This window comes from Crinia signifera, chromosome 7 (genome assembly GCF_055691185.1).
Source record: "Crinia signifera chromosome 7, ASM5569118v1, whole genome shotgun sequence".
Lineage (NCBI taxonomy): Eukaryota > Metazoa > Chordata > Amphibia > Anura > Myobatrachidae > Crinia > Crinia signifera.
In genome coordinates this window covers 146,241,231-146,259,223 of record NC_139223.1, presented here as the reverse complement: position 1 = coordinate 146,259,223, position 17,993 = coordinate 146,241,231, and the positions used below count along the sequence as shown (strand labels likewise).

Genomic DNA, 17,993 nt, shown 5'->3' with positions numbered 1-17,993 from the left:
GTGTACCCAGCATAATTCCAAATTTTAGGATTTCCCTTTAAACTGCACAAGCATTAAATGTACATAATAGCTTCCTATTTCTTGTATATGCTAGAACTGTCACATCCTGCAAATTCCGCTTCTGTTATTCCTAGACCCATGCCCTTCATTTTCCATATGCATAGTTCATCTTCTCCCAGTAGTTTTCACTGCCAATCTAATGTAAAAACCTACGTAGTCACAGAGATGCTGCTTTCTTACAGACAGGTCCCGTGTGACCAGGCGGACGGCATCGACCAGTGAGAGGCTGTGATGTCACAGTCAGAAGGAAATGAGCTTTTGTGTATAGTGCACATCTGATGCAGAACAGTGCTCTGCCTAGAATGCTTTGGCACAGCTAAGGCAACATTAGTTTAACCCATCATACAATACTTTATGTCACGGTAACCAGTACCCTGGTGTTGCTACTAGAGAATCTGTTATAAGTAAGTCAGTTTTTTTTTATTCTTATAGAGAAATGCTTTGTGCAGAATCATTGCTGTTCTATTGTACTTGCAGAAATTGGTACTTTAGGGTTATTAAATTCTATATACAAAATGTTTTCATTTATAAAAAAAGAAAAAATTATATGTGTGTACCTGATGTATTGTTTGGTTTCTTTTTTTATGATTCTAGACAATTTAGTGTATAGACTGGTGAGAACTGGTATAGATTTGTAGTATAAACAGTAATAATCGACATGTGCATTGTCAAATTATCCATGAGACAATAATGTATTGTTAATATTTGAGACTCCTTTGTCCTAACAGATTGTCACAATATATAGATTGCTACAACAAATTTTACAGCAGCATCAATTAATAATGGGATTTGATACGTCCTTTGACTACTTTGTTAAGTAAATGTATTATAAAATGCTACTTTGATTGCGGTATAATTGAAACATCGAAATTTATAATAGAAGTCATTATAATGTAGAATAAGGAAATTAATTTTTTCTAAATTTCTAAATCTATATTTACAATCAAATTAAGTCCATTTGTAAGCTTAATATTATACCAGTCTATTGTAGAAATATTAATAGATCAAAATAAATTACATTTAAGTGGAAATTAAGCAAGAAAACCTCTATAAAAATTTTTACTGTTTAGACCAAATTGCCTAAATTGTGCAAAAATAGCAAAACAGTACAATCCTATATGGTTACCAATTGGCATAAATTTAGTAAAGACTGAAAAAATCTAAAATATTAATAAAGTGTAATATCATAATTTTTACATTAAATTATAGAAATAATTCAAGAGCTAAAATGATTATATTAGTTTGGGTAAATACATTAATATGTTTAAAAAACTACCACGACATGTGGCTAATTCCCCTCCATTGAGTCATTTGTAAATGTAAATAAATCTGGTGCTTCCTGTTGGTCCCAAGAGGTCCTGTGACATCACAAACTCTGATCTTAGTCAATGATATTTATATATTCATCTGGCTTATCTCAAGCTGGGAGCCGGCTGAACAATTATTCCAAAGGAATAAAACTATTATGTCCTCAATCAGAAAATGCGTCTATGAAAAATCAAATTAAAAAACGCTAAATGTAAATTATAAATGGAGGAATATAGAAGGTCTAAGAAATAATTCTTCCTCCTACAATGCACAAATTCTAAACAATGCAGGTATTAATTTTTTAATTTCTCCTTCTTCTCCGAGATGGCCAATTTGATATTAATGACATAGACAGATGCATGAATATTCATGAAACTCGAAGCACTCAAGAAATCAAAATTCCACACATACTGACTACAGATTTATATTGCGTGCAGGGTTTGCCATGTTCAAGGGGTCCTGGTTCCAGCACGGTGTACACTGTACACCATAAACAAATTCGATTTCATTACCTCCTGCCTGTCCATGCCAATATTGTTTAGATATATTTGGAAATGTGGTACGTGCCTATTTCCGTGGGAAATGCTGGATTACTATGCATGCAATGGAATATTCCCAGAATCTTTGTTCTGCATAGGTGGCAGTTTTTTTTTTTTTTTAAAGGGCGACAGGACCCACAGACTTCTGCACACATAGAGGCCGTCGAGGGGGTGAAATGGCGGGAATAGCCGAAAACAAGTGATCCTCGCCTTTTAACCCCGCGCCATCCATTCACCATTTTTAACATTCTGGGGGAATCCTCGCTGTCAGGACGATGAGGATTCCCCCAAACAGCGAGGCTCGCGGCTAATGCAGTGAGTCCGCTGCATTTAGCAGCGAGCCTTGCTGCATACACCGTTTCCCCCTCGCTCCAAAAAACTAACGAGGTGTGTGCAGGGGATCAGTTGAATACTGAAAGAGAAAAAGAACTAACCAGAAGTTAGTAAAGAGCTCTTGCCGTGAGTTGTCTACTCAAAGCAGCTGCTTAAGGGAGTAGTCAGCTCCCTTGGGGGGAATTGAATAATAAAAATAACAGGGGAAAGCAGCGCTAAAAAATGAAATTATACCAAATAAATCAATGAAAAAATTAATAACAATTAAAATACATTATATTAAATTAAAAACAGTACATGAATTGATAAATGGACCCAAATGAGGATAATCACCAATTGTAGATATTGAAACCTGCATTGATCCACGGTGATATGTTTGATGGAGTCCTTATAAACCACTTTATGGTATCCTGGTGGTAATTGTAATGGCCTCAAAGGATGGCACAAGATGGAATTTGCCGACTCGGGAGTCCTCACTACTGCGAGTGATCACGTGTCCATATGAATAGGGCAAGGGACTTCCAATATGTGAAGAGGTGCGATCAGATGAATGAGCAGGTGAAGGCAGATGATTTAAGATGTAGGTGGAAAAGTCTTTGTCCAAATTGGGTCCAGAGGGCAGCAAGCATTTCGCAGTACTAACTGACTGCTTTATCAAGGTGTCCCTCCATGTTGATGGGTTCCATTTTTATACCCTACTTACTTCCTGGATCATTTGCATAATTCATTGATTTATTTGTATTAAATTAAAAGATAATAATAAAAATAGCTTACTCAGAGACAATATATATAAGGATAAATTGTTTGAGACTTCATAAGTTACGTTTATATAAAACGATACAAAAACCAATAAAGAAATAATAATAAAACCAATCCGATGGAAGCATTCTACTTCCAGGTCATGCATTCCTAATCCCATTGTATATAGCATTATAAAAAAACAGGGTTTAGGGCTTGGATGTTTTGCAAGCCGCGGTGTAAGGGAGCCAGATAGAAGAGATAGTGAAAATAACTATCAAATCCGATCGGTGTGAGTTTCATTTTTAATAATAATAATTTCATTTTTTAGCGCTGCTTTACCCTGTTATTTTTATTGATCAATTGAATACTGACCCTGCGAGCCGTGGCAGCGAGCAGGCAGCACTGCTCGCTGTTACAGCTTGCACAAATCATTGAATACTGCCCATACTGTAGGCCAATCTTTAAATACTCATGGAAGAGGAGATCCCTCCTCTCATGTAATTCACAAATCAAAAAAGAGCATTAAATAAATAATTACAGTTAAATAGAAATAATAGGTTTCCTTTATCTTCTCCCAGTATACCCCTTTTAACTACCTGAAGGCATGGAAAAATTGCAGTGGTATGTTATGTCATTAGGGGGTGAGGTATGACATCGTTCGCATACCACTATGTCTTGCATATATTGCTCTGTAAGATCCAGAAAAGGGGGTGGGGGGCTCTCTGAGCTGTAGCTGCCATGTAACCCCACTGTCCAAAACCTTAAGAGTTTAATACGTAGAGTACAATACACAGCATGCCTGAAATATTTGTCTCTGTACTGCAGAGACAGAAATAATGGTACCATGACCATCACTGAGAACTGAGACAGGTCGTCATAGCAACGTACATCACTCATACAAAAAGGGTTAGAGAACTGTACAGTAGTGTTAAAAACAAATGTATACTGACTAATTATACAGGCAAAAACAACGAAAAAGCAATTATCTGCCACATTAACTTATGAATTCAACATAAGAGTTTACATATATAAATCAATTACATACCCATACCTGTGTTTCATTCCCAAATGCATTCTTGTACTACTGAAAACCGGCACATTGTTTGTATATGTAGAATAGAATATTATATTCCTGAACAATGGCTAAACCCCACATCTGCAGGAAAACCTTTGCTTCATGGCATTTTTCTAATTCTCCGCCAACAACTGCATTCCCCTTTGGCATCTACCGTATGTACACAGACTCAAGTGCTGGTGTTTGTGGATATTTTTACTACACTACAAACTTCACCATCCTAGCTTGTGCTGCACAGAACCGTGGGTAATGTAGTCAAATAGAAAATGGGGCATTAACCAGGAAAATATTATAAGACGCTGTCGCGCTTCAAAATCTGGGTTGTCCTAGAGCGAGAAGCGGATTCCCTGTTTCAAAGATGCTATGATCTGCATTTTTAAGGTAAATATCAAACAATGATTTTTTTAAATTCTGTTACATATAGTACTGCTTTGTGACACACAGTATGGGACCCCGCTGCACAGTCACATGTTAAGATATTGTACATTGAAGCTCTTCACCACCTCAGTTACCACCAAACGAAAAAAAAGGCTAAAGGCCCCCATACACCAGTCCAACTTGTCCTAAGGACAAGTCAGACCAAACTCCCCTTGAGCTCCCCCTGCAGCTCCCTGGGAGGCTTCCTTACAATTTGGCACTTGATGTGCCTTTTTTGCATGCAATTCATCACATGTAAAACTCTTGGGGAGCTGCAGCAGTGGCGTGGGCAGGAGAGTGAGTGGCGGGACAGGCAGTGGCGGGTGCCAGGCCACTGGAAGCTGCAGGTGCTGGGCGGCAGGGCGGGAAGCGGCAGCAGAATTTGAAAAAAAAACACACCAAAAGACTATGCAATCCGTTGATTGGCTGAGAGCACTCTCAGCCAATCAGTGGTCTTCCATCAGAGCGGCTGCTGATTGGGACTTGATTGGGACCTGTGGGTGTGAGAAATTCCACCCTATTTGTCTATTTTATTTGATAGATTATATTAATTTCTGCTGTTATGCAACACTACCTGTGGAGACAGTCCAATAGGGACTGTGCAGTCAAGTGAGGCTGTTTTTTTATGTATACATCCCAGGTGGGGTTATAGAATCCAGTCAGGCTGCTGTGTGGACATACTCGTCCAGTGGGGCACAGGGGACCAAATCTGCAGAGAGGACCATGAAACTTTGACTTTGCATCTACCGGGATGTCCATCGACCGTTGATGATTTATAATCATTGATGGTATGTGGTCAATGTAGAATACGTTTGCCATCAATATGGGTGAACCAGATGGTTTCACTCCATCGGTGGCATGGCATAGCCATTTTTTTTAAAAGGTACTGGGGTCCTCATGTTCTGATCGACCCACAGGCCTGTCAATGAAAGGACAAGGAAGACCATTGGTTGTGGTAACCACTGATAGTCATCTATTGTATAGTTAGAAACCATAGATGTACAATTACCATATCACTATCAATGTTAACCACACCATTGGCCATCCCCAAGCTAGAGCTGAGAGAGACAGGACTATACACTATGGCCCTTATTCTGGTTCACTCGCAATGGCAAATTCCTTCTCAAATGGACAAAACCATGTGCACTGCAGGAGGGGCAGATGTAACTTGTGCAGAGAGAATAAGATTTGGGTGGGGTTTTACTTCAAAGTGAGACCTATATTGCAGTGTAAAATAAAACAGCCAGTATTTACCCTGCACAGAAACAAAATATCTCAACCAAATCTAATTCTCTCTGCACGTTACATCTCCCCCTGCAGTGCACATGGTTTTGTCCATTTGAGAAGGAATTTGCCGAATAAGGGCCTATATGCATGCGGTCTAGCTGCATGGGGGCTAGGCCTGTAAGCTCCATTTTTATTACTGAACCTGAAAAAGCTGTGTAATATCTATCTATCCATCTATCTATCTATCTATCTATCTCTTTTTTTTTCTATCTACCGATCTATCTATCTATCTATCTATCTATCTATCTATCTATCTATCTATCTATCTATCTATCTATCTGTGTGTTAACACTTCACACCATTTATTATATAGGTTTATCACAATATATCTTTAATCTTCTCCCTATGCCCTTAGTTCACACTGAGATTGTCTGATCAATTAGTTTTTAAAAACCACATGATTACAGATAAATGTAAAATGAAAGGCCCTTATTTCTAGCCTCATACATTCTGTCCCTATATGTGGTAGGAAGCACAATGTCATATACTTATTTCAAGCCTGCTTTTAGAAGCATTAAGACCGATGATCTCAACATTTACCATTTGTTGCAATGCAGGAAGCACTCAAATAGAGACTTTTATGCACATTTATAACAGTAGATCATGCGTGTGAAAAGACCACCTGTGTGGACCAGTTGACAATATAATTGACCTCTTCAAATATCTATTGGGTCCTGATCTCTGCATTTCATACCCATACTTGAAGTTTTTTCATTACACATTAAAAATGTACAAATATTTTATGTTTTAAAAAAGTTGCCAACGATTTATTCGTTTTAAAATGGACAAAGACCATTTTCAGTCTCATACACTGTTTATATAAACATATCTTTGGAAAAGTGTGTTCCTTTTCCGACCCAATTTATAAAAGGTGCCTGTAAATTGGCCATTTGTGTGACTGGAATGAATCTAACCTATGACTCAGAAAACATAGTTATTAATTGGTCTCATTAGCTCCATAGACGGTACCTGAATTTCTAATAGCTAAACATGAATATTTTCTTGCAGTATAACTGACAGGGAAAGATCATGAGTGATATTGGTACAATGGGGGGGATTTATGAACTGAAAAAATTGCTCGGGTAAATACATTTCTCTTTGTGCAAAGTGCCTAAGGCTGGAAACACACTGGTAGATAGGGATACGGTCATTGGGTCAATCTATATTCATTAGTTCAACACCCTTATGTCGACAGGCCATAGGTCAACACCAATAAATGGTCGACATGGACTATAGGTCGACAAGAACTTTAGATCCTCATGTCAAAGGTCAACATGGCGTAAAAAGTTCTTTTTTTTTTTAAAGGCAGTTTTTCATACCATCCACTAGTACCATCGACTAGAGCGTGGAGGGAGAATAAAATAGTGTGCATGATGCAGCGAGGCGATGTGCCCAAAGCTAGCCATGCAAAATGAAGCAATACCCTTACTCACATAGACACCCCAAAAATTTTTTCAACATGTCAACATTGGCATATGGACCTAAAGTCCCTGTTGACCTTTTATAGGTGTCACCCTATGCCCTATCGACCCAATGGGTGTCGGCCTACAATGGATCAACCCATTGACCCATACCCAGTAGATATATATGCAGATCAATTGACCCGCGGAAATAGTTAAAGACGGATCGGGCAGCGTGTTCTCCACACACGCTGCCCGATCCGTCTGGACCAACTTCACAACTGGGCTTGTGCACCAGCATGCCTCCGCCCATTGAGCTGTCAATCACCACTGCCTCGGGAGTGGGTGTACGAGTGGTCACATACACACAGCACAATGCATTGCACAGCTGATGCTATATGTCTGTGAATGACGCTGTTCACAGACATTTCGGTAATACTCACTGGCCGATATATCGGCCGTTTCAATTGAATGGCTTGTATATATATATATATATCGGCCACTGTGTACGCAGCTTAAGACTAAGCATACAGCTAAAGATTTATTGTCCAATCTGGCTGGATGGAACAAAAATCTGGCAATGTATGGGTGCAAATGGCAATTGAACATTTTCTCCGAAATGCAAGGAGAACAAAACCTAGTCCTATAAATGTAATTTCCATGGTTTATTTATTTATTTTTTTCAGAAATAATTGGTTAGATGATTACAGGTTGTTACTTGATTTGCTTCAAGAAACTGCTTTCTAGCGTCCCACTGCAAGTATAAATAATACAATAAGCAACATTTTGCAAGCGATAAATGCGCTGCTAAGGATGTACTAATGGATGCTACTGAATAAACACAACTTACTGTACATAGCACAAAAACATTGTTCCATGAATTATGTATTACTCTTGCTTTATGTTATTTTGCAACACCAGACACATCCGGAGTTACAATATGTTAGATTTTTCCTTACCACTTTTTGTTACACAATTATTAAATCTCATACAAATAGAAATAGCAGCGACATTTTCATATTTGTATTCTTCTATTTGACTGATATTGGAGGGTAATATGAAGTGACTTTTTCATGGGCAGATTGTGTGTGCGTTCCCCTTTGTCTAAGCATACATGTTCAAGCTGTCGGAAAGCATCAATCTGCTGCATTTGTAACCGGAGGTCTGAAGCCATACAGAATTGTACAGTGCATTAGCGTCAGGTACTCACAAGTGCTCTATAGGGGAGGAAGCCAGGTGCCTCGTTCTGTTAGAAGCTTTATTTAAAAGCTATTAGACTGATCCTAACAGTTGGGGATTTTATTTACAGACTGAGAGGCTAAATGATGGCTTTTGAGGGTTGAATGTTGCTAACACACACACACACACATACATACATACTGTACTGTACATACAGTGCAAACAGAATTGAATTATGCTTGTGTATATAATACAGTACCACTTGAACAAGAAAGCAGACCAAGACAGATGACCAAACATCTTCCTGATTTTTTTGTATTGGCGTATTCATTTGCCCTTTATTAAGAAGGGAATAACGGGATTAGATAGGCATAACTGTTATCAAAAAGCAATTTAAGTATTTGCAACATAAAAATGTATTGTTGATCTGCTTCCTTGATTTATGTTGGTGATATATCATGCATAGGCCCGACACACAATAATCACCTGGAAAAACTGTTTACAATTAAATCGGATAGCCCTAAAAAATGATCGTAGAAACATCAGGAAAATTTGTGTTCCTGATATTACAATTTTTGCAGATTAATTATTCAGATTATTGCGGGGGGGGGGGGTGGGGGTGGGGGGGGGTGATGGTGGACTGCTACAGGTGATGGTAATACAGTGTTGCAGGTGCACAGTCCGGTCAACGCGCAGGCATGGCCAGATGTTTTGGGTGGTGGCATCTGCTGTGACCCAAAAAATAGCAAGGCTGCACTTGGCTTTGCTTCTAGGCTGCGCAGCCAGGGGGCAGCCGGTAATGTGCAAGCACTTTGCTGTGTAGTGATGCACTCGCATAATATCGCTACTCCCACAAAATCTGTGCTGGGTTGCTCCCTGATGTGCCATGTGCTGTGAGGCCCCCCACCACTTACTCTTACCCTCTGTGTCAAAGCCCTTGCTGTAAAGAGCCAGAAAAAGGGGTCTAGTGGGGCTTTAGTACACTCCGCCCTAACTTTCACCCCAGTTTGGCACATTTCAGCACGTTATTTGAATGCTGTTGGAGTGCTACGTAGAAGAGTGCAGAGTTAAGATGAGAGAGAAAGCTGAGAGATCTACACTTAATACCGTATAAAATAATTCCAAATGAAATTATCAGGACTTCCTGGAAGCAGTGGTTCACGTGCCTGATGTAATTCAGGTCACAGCTACATCCCCACAAGCTGCTCCAAAATGTATTATTTGCACTAAAATTCCAATACATTAAAGCATTCTGTGCTGCAACTTATAGCATTTTTGGTACTCTCATATCCCTATCAGACATATGGGCATCAACCCGGGACTAGTGAATGTCTGAAAGGGTCTACCTGGGATTTCACTTCCAGATCCTAAGCACCTACAATCGACCCTGCTCACTAAAATCCTGGGATCGAACCCGGGAATGAAATCCCAGGTAGTATGTCTGAAAGGGCTATTAGTGAAGCTTCAAGCCACACCTCCAGTTGTATTGCATATGCAAATGACACATTTGCATGAAAGTTTAGATGCATTTTGTGAGCTGACCAATTGGTGTAAATAGGTCAAACTAAACAACAATGCACCATTTAAACTTTAAACTATTCTACATTTTATGGAATGAATATTGCTGCAAGCAAATGCTGTATTCATTTACTTTCAGTTTTTCAAGTCTTTCAAATGATATTTATTTACACACTGTACAATATTTTTGACCAATTTAGGTGAAAGACATTTCCATTGAACCCAGTGTCCTGGATGAAAGATTTTGACGAAAGATATTGATGACAGACGAAAGACGAAAGATCTAGCTACTGTTTATAGGCTCTTTTTGAAATATATCCAAATTGAGCTGCAGGGACAGTTGACGAAAACTCTTGATGAACAACTGGCGGGTATGCGCATCATCATTCGTCGTTCGTCTGTCATCAATATCTTTCGTCCAGGACACTGGGATCAATGGAAATGTCTTTCAACCAAATTGGTCAAAAAAAATTGTACAGTGTGTATGCACCAGTCTTATTGATTATAGCCCAATGCTTTTGTTAGATCCAGCTTACATTAAATGACTCCAATAATGCTATCGAACAGGAAATACCTGGGAAGGGTACAGTACAATGCCCTGGGACTTTTGTTGGGTGAAGGTCATGTGATGACAAAGAAGTAGCATCATGTTCAATTTATTGATATGTAGTGTGATAAAGGTGCCAGGAACCAAATTTAACGCTGCTTGATTCTTGCTATGTACTGTATACCCCATTGGTCATTTGGAGAGGGTGTGAATAATTAGCTCGACCATAGGAACATTGGCATGCATTAGGTCCACCACTGAAGGTTGACACCCTCAAATTGTCAACATGGTTATTCGGTCGACAGAAGCATTAGGCCGACATTGGGAAGGTCAACAGTGAAAAGGTCAACGTGGGTTTTTCTTTTCTTTTTTTTGACCGAATGTCGACACAGTGGACACCGTATCAGCTTGTCCCCATGTCGACTGTTGACCTTTCCCATGTCAAACTAATGCTTTTGTCGATCTAATGGGCCTATCGAGCTAAAGCCATGTCAACCTTTTGAGTGGGTCTACCTAAGGCCTGTCGACCTTTTCAATGTCAACTTAGTGACCATATACCATTTGGAGGCTAGTGGTGTGTAACCCTCAGAATAGCTGCCTTCATTTGTGTAGGAGAAAAGGACACTTCATTTACTGTAGCGCCAAACAGTTTGGCTGCTTTTCAAATAATAAAAGTTTGCCTGATCTTTTTAGTCTTTGACGTCATCATCAACAACTGTGTATTATGCTCTTATGCTCTTGTTTAATTACTGGAATCTGCGCCTAACAATGTGTCCTCGGAAATGTCCTAATGTTATGTCTCTTTTGACTCCATAAAACAACTGCTCTTCTACTGTGTGACAAATATAATACTTACAATCTATGTTTGACTCTAGGCTGTATAAGAAAATAGTTATTAAGAAATTATTAAAATACTTAAAAGAATAAACATTACAATGAAATGAAATAAACATGGCATGACGAGGATTTCTTAATCTAGGACAATATCACACATGACATCAGCTCAGTTGCAAATTCTCTCTGGGAACAATTATATTCTGGCACCTACTGTATTCCAGGGTGGAGGGTCCCAGAACCTGGAAAGGGGGGCAAGTCTCCTGGAATGTGGCTAGTCTCCCGTGACACCGCCCCCAAACCCCCCCCCCCCGTTGGACTGTGGGACCAAATGTAGCCCTGCACCCCGCTGTGCAAAGCCTGAAATATCGACATATCACGGTGGGGGCGTGGCCACGAGGAAGCGATCATGCTGACCATGCCCCCACTCCAGATGATCCGCTGGCTGCCCCGCCCCTTCCCGCTCCATCATCGGCCCTGCCCCCCTCCCTCACTGAAATGGCTGCCCTCTACCGGAGGGGGAAGCCAGAAAGTAGGCAACCTTGCTGTATTGCCTTGTTTATATCTGTACAGCAGAAAGGGCAGCCTGTGGCTCGCATACTGTTTTGTAACTACAATACCAATATGCTTGCAGCTGCATGCTGGGCCTTGTAGTTCTACAACATCAATGCAGTCTCAATAATGGATAGCAACTAACATTCAACATGCACTGGGTCGACCACTGAAGGTCGACAGGGCTTAGGTCGACCCCTAAAATAGGTCAACATGGCTAAGTTCGACAGGGTTCAAAGGTTGACACAAGATTAGGTCGACAATGGCAAGGTCGACAGTCCATATGAGTTTTTCACTTTTTTTTTTGAGCCGACATGTGCTGACAGGAGGTATTTTATGCCTTACCATCCACTTTGGGCGTGGAGGGAGAATAAAATATTGTGCCAAGCATAGCAAGCAATGCAAAGGGACGTGGTGTCTGTGTCGACTATGTTGACATTCATGACAGCAAAACGTGAACTCATGTCAAGCTTTTGACTGTCAACCTTGCCATTGTCGGGCTAATGCTTGTGTCGTCCTTCCAACCCTGCTGACCTTAGCCATGTCAAAAATTTCAGGTGTCAACCTACGCCCTGTCGACCTGGTTGTCCCAATGCATGATGATCTAAATAGATCCAATGACCCATATGCAAAGAAAACGGAGCATTTCCTTGGCCTGAGAGAGGCAAGAGAATATTTTCTGAGGGTATACAGGTATAATGTACTGTAGCGTGCACACTCATATATTCTGAGGGTATATATTGTACTGTAGCGTGCACACTAATATATGCTGAGGGTATATATTGTACTGTAGCGTGCACACTAATATATTCTGAGGGTATATATTGTACTGTAGCGTGCGCACTAATATATTCTGAGGGTATATATTGTACTGTAGCGTGCACACTAATATATACTGATGGTATATATTGTACTGTAGCGTGCACACTAATATATTCTGAGGGTATATATTGTACTGTAGCGTGCACACTAATATATTCTGAGGGTATATATTGTACTGTAGCGTGCACACTAATATATTCTGAGGGTATATATTGTACTGTAGCGTGCACACTAATATATTCTGAGGGTATATATGGTACTGTAGCGTGCACACTCATATATTCTGAGGGTATATATTGTACTGTAGCGTGCACACTAATATATGCTGACGGTATATATTGTACTGTAGAGTGCACACTAATATATTCTGAGGGTATATATTGTACTGTAGCGTGCACACTAATATATGCTGAGGGTATATATTGTACTGTAGCGTGCACACTAATATATTCTGAGGGTATATATTGTACTGTAGCGTGCACACTAATATAGTCTGAGAGTATATATTGTACTGTAGCGTGCACACTAATATATTCTGAGGGTATATATTGTACTGTAGCGTGCACACTAATATATTCTGAGGGTATATATTGTACTGTAGCGTGCACACTAATATATGCTGAGGGTATATATTGTACTGTAGCGTGCACACTAATATATGCTGAGGGTATATATTGTACTGTAGCGTGCACACTAATATATGCTGACTGTATATATTGTACTGTAGGGTGCACACTAATATATTCTGAGGGTATATATTGTACTGTAGCATGCACACTAATATATTCTGAGGGTATATATTGTACTGTAGCGTGCACACTAATATATTCTGAGGGTATATATTGTACTGTAGCGTGCACACTAATATATTCTGAGGGTATATATTGTACTGTAGCGTGCACACTAATATATGCTGAGGGTATATATTGTACTGTAGGGTGCACACTTATATATGCTGAGGGTATATATTGTACTGTAGCGTGCACTCTAATATATGCTGAGGGTATATATTGTACTGTAGCTTGCACACTAATATATGCTGAGGGTATATATTGTACTATAGGGTGCACACTTATATATGCACTAATATATGCTGAGGGTATATATTGTACTGTAGCGTGCACACTAATATATGCTGAGGGTATATATTGTACTGTAGCGTGCACACTAATATATTCTGAGGGTATATATTGTACTGTAGCGTGCACACTAATATATTCTGAGGGTATATATTGTACTGTAGCGTGCACACTAATATATGCTGAGGGTATATATTGTACCGTAGCGTGCACACTAATATATGCTGAGGGTATATATTGTACTGTAGGGTGCACACTTATATATGCTGAGGGTATATATTGTACTGTAGCGTGCGCACTAATATATGCTGAGGGTATATATTGTACTGTAGTGTGCACACTAATATATGCTGAGGGTATATATTGTACCGTAGCGTGCACACTAATATATGCTGAGGGTATATATTGTACTGTAGGGTGTACACTAATATATGCTGAGGGTATATATTGTACTGTAGGGTGCACACTTATATATGCTGAGGGTATATATTGTACTGTAGCGTGCGCACTAATATATGCTGAGGGTATATATTGTACTGTAGTGTGCACACTTATATATGCTGAGGGTATATATTGTACTGTAGCGTGCACACTAATATATGCTGAGGGTATATATTGTACTGTAGTGTGCACACTAATATATGCTGAGGGTATATATTGTACTGTAGCGTGCACACTAATATAGTCTGAGGGTATATATTGTACTGTAGTGTGCGCACTAATATATGCTGAGGGTATATATTGTACTGTAGCGTGCGCACTAATATATGCTGAGGGTATATATTGTACTGTAGGGTGCACACTTATATATGCTGAGGGTATATATTGTACTGTAGCGTGCGCACTAATATATGCTGAGGGTATATATTGTACTGTAGCGTGCACACTAATATATGCTGAGGGTACATATTGTACTGTAGCGTGCACACTAATATATGCTGAGGGTATATATTGTACTGTAGCGTGCACACTAATATATACTGAGGGTATATATTGTACTGTAGTGTGCACACTAATATATGCTGAGGGTATATATTGTACCGTAGCGTGCACACTAATATATGCTGAGGGTATATATTGTACTGTAGGGTGTACACTAATATATGCTGAGGGTATATATTGTACTGTAGGGTGCACACTTATATATGCTGAGGGTATATATTGTACTGTAGCGTGCGCACTAATATATGCTGAGGGTATATATTGTACTGTAGTGTGCACACTTATATATGCTGAGGGTATATATTGTACTGTAGCGTGCACACTAATATATGCTGAGGGTATATATTGTACTGTAGTGTGCACACTAATATATGCTGAGGGTATATATTGTACTGTAGCGTGCACACTAATATAGTCTGAGGGTATATATTGTACTGTAGTGTGCGCACTAATATATGCTGAGGGTATATATTGTACTGTAGCGTGCGCACTAATATATGCTGAGGGTATATATTGTACTGTAGGGTGCACACTTATATATGCTGAGGGTATATATTGTACTGTAGCGTGCGCACTAATATATGCTGAGGGTATATATTGTACTGTAGCGTGCACACTAATATATGCTGAGGGTATATATTGTACTGTAGCGTGCGCACTAATATATGCTGACGGTATATATTGTACTGTAGTGTGCGCACTAATATATGCTGAGGGTATATATTGTACTGTAGCGTGCGCACGTATATATTGTACTGTAGCGTGCGCACTAATATATGCTGACGGTATATATTGTACTGTAGTGTGCACACTAATATATGCTGAGGGTATATATTGTACTGTAGTGTGCACACTAATATTTTGGGATGTGAATAATGCAATGAGCTCCATTATTTCAGTCACAGAAACTCTGATTGATAAAGTGACTTATTTATTTAAACATACATTTCTGTGTTCTGTACACAGGAGTGAAAGGGTTAAAAGAAAAACAGATTTTCGGGACAAATTCTATGAAGAATTTCTGGTGCCAGCCAATGATTTCCCACCAGATATCGTCCATTACAACATTTCAAACCCCTGATTCGTCTCTTTTCTCAGTTGTCATGACAACCATGAGTCTGAGCTGCAAAACCTACCATATGGCTGGGAGATATCTGTTTTCTTTGTAGTAATACCCCCCCCCCCCCCCCCCCCCCAAGAAAAAAAAATTGATCCAGTATCACAGAGATACATTTGCGAAGTTGAAAAAAATATTCATCACATTCACTGCTGATACATTGAAAGGGTTAAAGAATAAAATTATAATGACCGCTTCTATTATCAGGAGGATAAGCACAGTTCTGTCAGTTAATGAATGTGATACAATTGCTATAGAATGATCCCGATGACAGGAAGGGCTTGTCAAAATCAAACTGCATGTTGTGTGCCTACTGGAATCTGCAAGGGCAGACTGAGGCTTCCTGCGTGCAGTACATGCTGGAGCCTGGCCAACCCTTTGTGTGGGACTAGGGAATTGTTCTGTTAATCATATTCCTCATAAGCAGCACCAGCAGCAGAGGATAAACAGATGCATAAGAAACACAGATAGAAGCTTTATTGAAAAACACCAGGTAGCGTCAAATGGTCATAATATTCTAATATATTAATAAGGGCCACTCCAGCTAAGCATTTACAGGGTATGGATCATTAGGTCTACACCACAATGATCGACAAGCATTGGGTCAACACCATTAGGTCGACATGCAGAAAGGTTGACATGGGTCTAGGTCGACACAAGCATTAGGTCAACATGGGAAAGGTCGACATGGGGTTTTTCACAGTTTTTTAAAGTGAATTTCGACACAGTCGACATGGACACTGAAGCGTAGCACTGCATCCCCTCACATGGCTCGCTGTACTCGCCATGCTTTGGGCACACTATTTTATTCTCCCACCACGCCCTATTGGATGCTAGGGCATGAAATACCGCCTGTCGGCACATGTCGGCTCAAAAAGCTGTGAAAAAAACCATGTCGACCTTTTGACTGTCGATATTGCCCATGACGACCTAATGACATGTCCACCTGGTCCCATGCCGACCTAGACCTATGTAGACCTTTCTGTATGTTGACCTAATAGTGTCGACCCAATGCTTTTCGACCTAATGACCGTATCTCCATTTACATATGGGAAGTTCATGAGTGGAACCATCTAGAGGATGTTGAGCTGCAAATATGTATTTTTGAATTTTTTTAATGTTAAGCATAGAAAACAGGACAATATAGTGAGAATTACATTCAGGGGTATATTTATTAAGCTCGGTAAAGTGATAAACTGTCTGGTTTTTATCACCAGCCAATCAGCTCCTACCTGTGAAGTTACAGGGTTCGTTGACAGGTAGGAGTTGATTGGTCGGTGATAAAAACCAGACAGTTTGGGCGAGATGTACTAAGCCCTAAAAAGTGATAAAATGGAGAGTGAAAAGCCACCAACCAATCAGCTCCTACCTGTCATTTTTCAAACACAGCCTGAGACATAGGCAGGTAGGAGCTGATTGGCTGGTGGTTTATCACTTTTCATTTTATCACTTTTCAAGTTTAGTACATCTGGCCCTTTATCACTTCACCAAGCTTAATACATCTACCCCACAGTGTGCAAAATGACAGTGATTATATGGTGCAAATGGTTCCAATGAAAACTGTAGCAATGTAATGTGACGTAGGTGATGTAGCAATATAATCTGATATAGGTGATGTAACAATGTAATGTGATGTAGGTGATGTAACAATGTAATGGGATGTAGGTGATGTACAGTAGCAATGTAATGTGATGTAACAATGTAATGTGATGTAGGAGATGTAGCAATGTAATGTGATGTAGGAGATGTAGAGATGTAATGTGATATAGGAGATGTAGAGATGTAATGTGATATAGGAGATGTAGCAATGTAATGTGATGTAGGTGATGTAGAGATGTAATGTGATGTAGGTGATGTAGCAATGTAATGTGATGTAGGAGATGTAGAGATGTAATGTGATGTAGGTGATGTAGGTGATATGGCAATGTGATAAGATGTAATGGGATATATAGGTGATGTTGCAATGAAATGTGATGTAGGTGATGTAGCAATGTAATGTGATGTAGGTTATGTAACAATGTAATGTGATGTAGGTGATGTAGAGATGTAATGGGATGTACTGTAGGTGATGTAGCAATGTAATGTGATGTAGGTGATGTAACAACGTAATGTGATGTAGAGATGTAATGTGATGTAGGTGACGTAGCAATGTAATGTGATGTAGGTGATGTAACAATGTAATGTGATTTAGGTGATGTAGAGATGTAATGGGATGCACTGTAGGTGATGTAGCAATGTAATGT

At 39.6% G+C, this 17,993-nt stretch overlaps 1 protein-coding gene across 1 annotated transcript in view; it reads left to right on the top strand.

Moving 5' to 3' along the window:
• The first annotated feature begins 311 nt into the window (after window positions 1-311).
• CSRNP3 (cysteine and serine rich nuclear protein 3) overlaps window positions 312-17,993 on the top strand; it is a 144,587-nt gene continuing 126,905 nt past the window's right edge. Inside the window, exon 1 of the mRNA XM_083153919.1 lies at window positions 312-464. The gene's annotated coding sequence lies outside the window, so the exon portion shown is untranslated. The remainder of the gene's footprint in view (window positions 465-17,993) is intronic.